The 7,117-nt window shown below is 37.7% G+C and overlaps 1 protein-coding gene across 2 annotated transcripts in view; it reads left to right on the top strand.

The window, feature by feature from the left end:
* Positions 1 to 4,906: 4,906 nt before the first annotated feature.
* tsnare1 (T-SNARE Domain Containing 1) overlaps positions 4,907 to 7,117 on the top strand; it is a 75,960-nt gene continuing 73,749 nt past the window's right edge. The window contains exon 1 of one of the 2 annotated variants that reach the window (XM_025061797.1): positions 4,907 to 5,131. The gene's annotated coding sequence lies outside the window, so the exon portion shown is untranslated. The remainder of the gene's footprint in view (positions 5,132 to 7,117) is intronic. The other variant, XM_008324068.3, reaches the window with a different exon arrangement.

Genomic DNA, 7,117 nt, shown 5'->3' with positions numbered 1-7,117 from the left:
ACTGTATATTGGATCTATTTCTCCCGATAGAGAAAAAAATGCCATAAAATATTATCAAAATGGCAGCCGCTGTAAAATATGAGTGCTGCCTGATGTGCCATAAAAGTACCATCTAGTGTATATGGTTGTAGGGGAGCTCTGCTGGGAATACAGATGCACGCTCCCTGTTTGCTCTTGTGTCAGTGAAGCAGAGAAGTGAACAGAAGAGTTAACCTGAGGGACAGTGTTTGATACAGACTAACTGGCCCCATGAACTGTGGGTCTTCATCAGCAAAAAGAGTGGGAGAGAATGTGTGCGTTTCACTATGTGTGTGTGTGTGTTGACACTGAGGAGGCCTGACAGACTTGTCCTCTGTCAGCAGATGGAGGCATGTATAATTCAATCTGGAGGCAGTTTCCTGCTGTTTCTCTTCCTGTCTCATCTCTGTTCCCAACGAGGGACAAAACAGGATTTGGCTACAGAGGATGAGCAAAGGCTACATGTTGCTCTCTCTGTGTGTCTCTGTCTCCCTCTGTCTTTCTCTCTCCCCGTCTTTGTCTCCCTCTCATATTTCTATCTCTCCATCTCTCCATCTCTACTGTGTCTCTCTGTTTATCTTTTTTTCTCTTTCTCCATTTGGCCCACTTTCAAGACATCATTCCCAGATTCCTTATTATTACTTCTCAATAAAGTTATCATGTACAGTATTTAATAAAATATTTAAGAAGTGACACCCACCTCAGCTGCTAGATTTTAGAATGTTACCATTCTAAAATCCCAAGTCCCACAGATCCCTGTTTCCAAGCCAAATTGATGTCCCTCATTTGAATTTCCACAGCATGGCCATATTTCAGTCTGTCATCTCATCTCATGTTAAATGTGTTTATTGAGGCAATAGAACACATTAGAGTGGCTGCCTCCAGGCCTTGATGCATCTTTCTGAGCAGATTATATTAAGGGGTGAAAAAAGATCTCACATCCTTCAGAGATGAAGGGTGGGGAAGGAACGGTGGTTTAAAGGCAGCATATGGAATGACAGGCAGAGAGACAGAGAGAGAGCGAGAGAGATTAGTGTTTGACATCTGGTGAAATTAACATTATAGTTACACGTGGGTAAAAAGGCTAAATAGATAAATATTCATGTTTTCTTTTGTTTTGGTACCTAATTAAAAAAAATCTTTAAACATTTAAGCAATATTTATGTAACTGTATTTTAAACAACTGGTTACAGTTCAACTGATTTAGGAAGTAATTATAACTATAACTTATCACTGTGTCTGTTGACAAAATGAGACGATCAGGCAGAGTGGAACCATAGCATGTCTTCAGGATGACAAGGAAACGTCACAAGAGACAAGTGAAATGCCTGTCATGTATCTTCAGACAATGAGAGTGAGGGCACGCTAGAGCTGCTGTTGCAGGTAACAACATCATCATACAGCTGTCCATTAAGTAAACATTCCCTTTTACAGAATCCTAAGGCAAACATGAAAATGACCAGTGATCTTAGTTACTTTTTTTTAGCTCTATTTACCATAGAGAGCTGCAACCAAGGACCTCGCAGACTGTCCTGCAGTTCATTTATATAAATATTTCTCTAAAAACCATTGGATTTCACAACACTTTTCTGTTTCTAATACAGAAAACCTTTTTTTTTCTCTTCTTTTTGTAAAACATACTGTATAAACAAGGTGGAACAGAAGGGTTCATGGCAACAAAGACCTTAATTTGAGAAGTGACCATCTCTTTTTCTAAAGAAACTACACATTCAAGACCTACTTATTGTATTGCTGAAAGGTTTAAAAAATATATTTTATAACAACTTAATTAAAATAAAAAAAAGGACACACTCTTTGTTATATAAAATAAAGCTTGGTTTTAACCCACTTTTGTGAGGATACATATCTGATGTGATGTGCAATCCCATTTCCTGTAATATACTTTTATATATACAGCTAATATGCTACTGCAAATGGTTTGTGAAGGAAATGTAATTTCGACCAGGTTTGGCTTCTCTAATTGGGGAAACAGTTTATATTAAAATATGACAAGTTTCAAGGAGAGCAGGTAAATGTTCACTGACACTATTTAATTTGTTTGCCTACCTGATGTAAAACAGCATTGGTCTGAAAGTCAAATAGTAGCATTAGCCTGATTTTGGGGGGTTATTTACAAACTGAGGGCATTTAATTTATTTTGTGGAAAATATTCTATATTTATATAGACTATTTATAATATTTATAATATATTATAATATATTTTAGTTACTGATATGTGGACTATATAAGGTGTAGATAATGTGAAAGCATAAGGGATGGGTTTGTCACAATCTGATTACGAAGGGGAATCAGTCATACAGTTTAAATGTGGGCAGTGCTGGCTTAGTGGTTAAGAAAGCGGACTTGGGTCTGGAAGGACCCTTCAAGTTCGAGTCCACCAGCTGCCAAGTTACCACTGAGGTGCAATTCTACCAACTTGGAAATAACACCTCCCAGTGCAGTAAATTTTAAAATGTTATTAATAAAAGGTGTAATGCATTTTTGTTTTTCCTATGAATTATTATTTGCACCTGTATACAGTGTCTTTTTTTCTGTTGGCGCTACTTCTGCACATCCTGTGTTGATGTGTGGAGCATCTGTCCTGGTAAATGTCCATCTGTTCCTGTTTTTTCTGCCACTCCTTCACTGGTGATAGGCAATTTGTGTGTGTGTGTGTGGCACACAAATTGCCACACACACAGAGGAAATACAACAGGAATTAGGCGATGGTGTGATGACGGTCTGTATAGAAATCTGTCAGAGAACAGAAAGGCTTTGGACACTGAATGCGTTCATGATGCCTTTCTTTAAGCAGCTGTATTTTACAGGGTCAACTACAGAGTAAGATTGGTGGAAGAATGTCATCAAAATGGAATTTAAAACTAAAACCTCTTCAACTCAGGCACATTTTTATGTGTTTAAATTTGTTTAGTATTTAATTGACATGTTCCTTCTTCTAAACCGCTTTCTAATGTGGACAGCTGTTGTTTTTGCTCTTCACACTAAGAAGGTGTGCAGGGAATGATTACAATTTCATTTGTACAACAACACTCTTGAAAAATAATGCATTTACTTGTCAATAAACTAGTTGGGACTTTGACAAAATGAGAAAACAAAAAAATAATTAGTATGATGTGTCTCATCCGAGAGTTGTTCATGTTGCATTACATTTGTATTGATATTTTCACCACTTTGAGGGTAACACTGTACTCAACCAACAAGTTGTTTAGTTTCTGCATATCCTGAAATAAAATGTGTTGTTTTTGCACCAAGTAGCCAATGGGGCGTATTTTTAGTTCTATGAATTCCTGAGACAATACTAATGGTTCTGTCACTTATAAAATACCTCTGTCTAGAGAATGTTTAGAAGGCAAGGCAGGAAGGATCCTCCATCATCACAGACACACAGACTGGCTCGCATCCAAAGACGCCATCAATAGCTTGATAACAACTGTGGGCAGGACAGCTCGTGTAGCTCTCCTCACTGTCGGTGCTGCACTGATCAGACGGTGGGAGGGTGTGAAGGTCACTTTGGTGTCAGTGAGGCAGATGTCTCTGTGGACAGGAGCACCATGATCCTAGGGTTTGTGTTAAATGAGCGGCAGGAGTCAGGGCAGACGAGCGTCGACGTGCACAGCAGGGAGCAGCACGTGTAGAGATGAAGGGAATTAGACGTGCAGTGGAAGTCTGTCGGGACAACCACACTATCGCACAGCTTCAAACATCATCGAAACTTTTGGTTAATTTTGTGTAAAATGTAGGCTACGTACATGCAAAATAAAGTTAACCAGTTTCAGATGCACTCCATCTTGGCTGTAAACCAGTCTTGTCACCACAGTGGAGACCCTCGGTGAGGCAGTGGGTGAGGTCTGTTGTGACAGTGGTCAGGTTTGGCTCAGACAGTCTGTCCCACTGGGCTCACTGTCAGCCCTATGCTCCAGCATGTGTTTGCACTCAGTGGTAAGACCTGCAGCCAAATTGGCTTGAGATTTCTTTTTTCTGGGTGGTCATCCAACATTATTTGGTAACCTGGAAAATCTGTTTGAAAACATCACATTGTGAAGGTTCTAGGATTAAAATGACAGGCTCAGCAGCTCATGGTTGTTTTTGGACAAAATCACATCATATAAACAAGCTGTTTTTAATCCCTTTGTTTCACACATGTGTCAAAACTGGAAGCTTTAACAAAAATGCTGCATATTTATTTTGAATGGCTCACATGCTGCTTATCAGAAATGTCTGATCCTTTTACTTTTATTTTTATTTACAGCTGGTTTTAATGTTTATATTTAATGTTAACAATAACGGTAATCAATCAAATCTATGTAATTCTTTAATATGAATTTAAAGTCAGATGTAATGTTGAACATTTTAAAGTCTCATCCTAGTTCACTGGTTGCATCTGACTTTGCGTTTATTTCTTTGAGCCCATGTTACCCATGTTATCTTCCTTTGCTAAACTTGTATAATTTCCTGCTTCAATATGTTCTTAGAGTTTTTAGGTATGTAATAACATTTAATTTTCTCACAAACATATGTTGATTCAATATCAGAGTGAGTGGAAATTACACATTGTCATTGTCCTCATATCATTTTTACTTCACAATTCCCTGTATTGCTTTCAGTGCCTTACATTCAAATTGCCGAAGAATCTAGTCCGCTAGAATTTAAATCAGAGTCATCAATTTTTATAACAACTTATAATAGTGTAGCGGTGTATTGGTTTACTTCCTAATGGTTATAGTAAAGTCCATGGAATAAGCAATATGCAAAAGATTTTTTTTTTTTCAATTGTGTTAAATAGAGCTTTGAATACCCCTGCAGTAGAGTCAGGATAATGTTTTTTTTCCTGAAGGTGACCTCCTGTATGTTTTTATTTAATTTGGTCAGATTAAGCTTTTATCATTAATTTGTTCTACATTTTTACAAAATACTTGTTCTGTCTTGGGGATCCAAAAGACTACAAATCCCAGAATGCATTGCCAGAAACTAATCTGGTCATATGACCAGGCAGCAGGAGCAGATGGTTCCTGGTCACGTGATGTTGTTAGCTGAAGCTGAGAAGCATCAGCAGCAGCTGAATCACAGCGTCCACCTCTGACTGCACTAAAAGGTAAAGATGGAGGAATTCCTTCTTTTACAAGCTGTGATTTTTCCTTTGAATTTCATGTCTGACCCTGTTGTCTAATACATACTGAGGAGAGGAGAGAGTAGGAGGAGTGAAGAGAGGGGAGGGGAAAGGAGGAGAGGAAAGGAGATGAGAAGGGAGGCAGGGATGTGGGTGATGGTAGGCCATTAGTGTTTTCTTGCAGAAGACAACAAGAAAGCATGCTTCTTAATGTGTTTGAATGATGGATAAAAGGCATGACATCACATCTGTGAAATGTGTTTCTTTGATTGAGGACATTTGCTGGAAATACCAATGGGGCTATGATACAGAGAGGTTTGATGGGTATGAACTGAAACTCTTATGTCACTTCCTGTTTGAAATTATAAATCTGTTATCCTGTTGTTCTGACTGGAAACATAGATTTCTGCCTGTGTCTCTCAAGCTGTGGTTTGTTGTGTCTGGGTTATTGGCCCTTAGTTTAGGCTGTGTTTGTAAATATTAGAAGAAAAAAAAATCATAAAATAGATAAATAGATTTTAGATTCAGTGACAAACTTACATCATTGAAATGAATTATCAAATTATTCATCTTGTGATATAATAATAATAATAATATGATGATGAAACTGCTAGTAGAAAGGCAATGCCAAGCTTTCAATGCCAAAAAATTACATTACTCCAATTACTCCAATTGATATACAAGTAACTAGCAGCTGTCTGACTACTGACTAAATACATATTTAAAAATAACTTGTATTCTACCTCGTTCCTAATCACTAACCAGATTTAGGTCCTCTAAGCTGTTTTGAAGTTTTGAAATTTTTGTTGTAATTTTTTAGACACAAGTAAGGTTGTTTTGTTAAAACATGTTTTTTTTTATTACAGAGAATTGTATAGAGCTGGTGCCTAACGTTTTCAGTTACTACAGATTGGGTCGTTCCTGCTCAGCATGGTTGCTTGTTATTTTCTCCACCCTCTCTGATCCTTTTGTTGCCTTTCGTACAGCTGCCTCTTAACAAGGCAGAACAAACAGTAACACCTAAAAGCACTGAGGACTGGGGTCTTCCCTGTTGCCTTGTTGAACCAAACAAAAATCTAATATGCTGCTTATTTTCAACGAGTGAGCAGCTGGACACCAGCAGCAGCAGCTGCGGCTCTGTTAAGGCAGAATGGGGGATATTACATATCGTAATATTGATCAAGGTTTAAGCACCGTGTTTGACTGTTTCTTACCAACTCTGCCTGAATGCATTTATGTAGATAACTTAGATACACGCTGAGAGAATCTAGACAGAGTTCATCATTAAACTTACAACGGGCTACGATAAATGAGTTAATCAGGACTAGAAGCCCGGAGTAAAAAGAGGATTAAAATATTTCTTAAATGATGAACAGATTTATTTGAGGCTTTCAGTTAGTAAGTTGTATTTGGACACCTCCGTAACCAGGACCAGTGCCAGGACACATTAGATGTCTTGTCTGTAGATCATTCAGGAGGAGCTGCTGGCATCAGCTGATGGCTGCAGTGTATTTAAATCTGCTACGATTCACTACAGTCACCATGTACTTTACCTTTCATACACTTTTCTTATATGACTTTAGTCCATTCTCTAACCAGTCCCTGTTAGTTTTATTTATTTTTTTAATTATTAAAGATATTTAATAAAAGACAATTCTTTCCAGACAATCTGTTTTTTTTTTTTTTTGTATTTACCTTTAAACACTGTGTGGCCCCCAGTGACATGATGGTGGCAGCAGCGGCCTCTAATTAGTTTGAGACCCCTGCTTTAAACCATTTTACATAATGAGATATAACTAAAAGTCCAACTGATTTCAAATATTTTGAACTCTGAACATTCCAAAACACTCACACTGGGAAATCATTAAATCTTATTTTCTCTACTTTTTCTGTTGTTTCATTCATACATAGTTTCTCTGTAACACGGTTGCAGCTGAGTTGTTTTTGACTGATGGTGGAGAACAATGATGG

This window comes from Cynoglossus semilaevis, chromosome 13 (genome assembly GCF_000523025.1).
Source record: "Cynoglossus semilaevis isolate Cse_v1.0 chromosome 13, Cse_v1.0, whole genome shotgun sequence".
Lineage (NCBI taxonomy): Eukaryota > Metazoa > Chordata > Actinopteri > Pleuronectiformes > Cynoglossidae > Cynoglossus > Cynoglossus semilaevis.
Note: the sequence above shows the minus strand (reverse complement) of the source record. Positions and strands in the feature narration are given on the sequence as shown.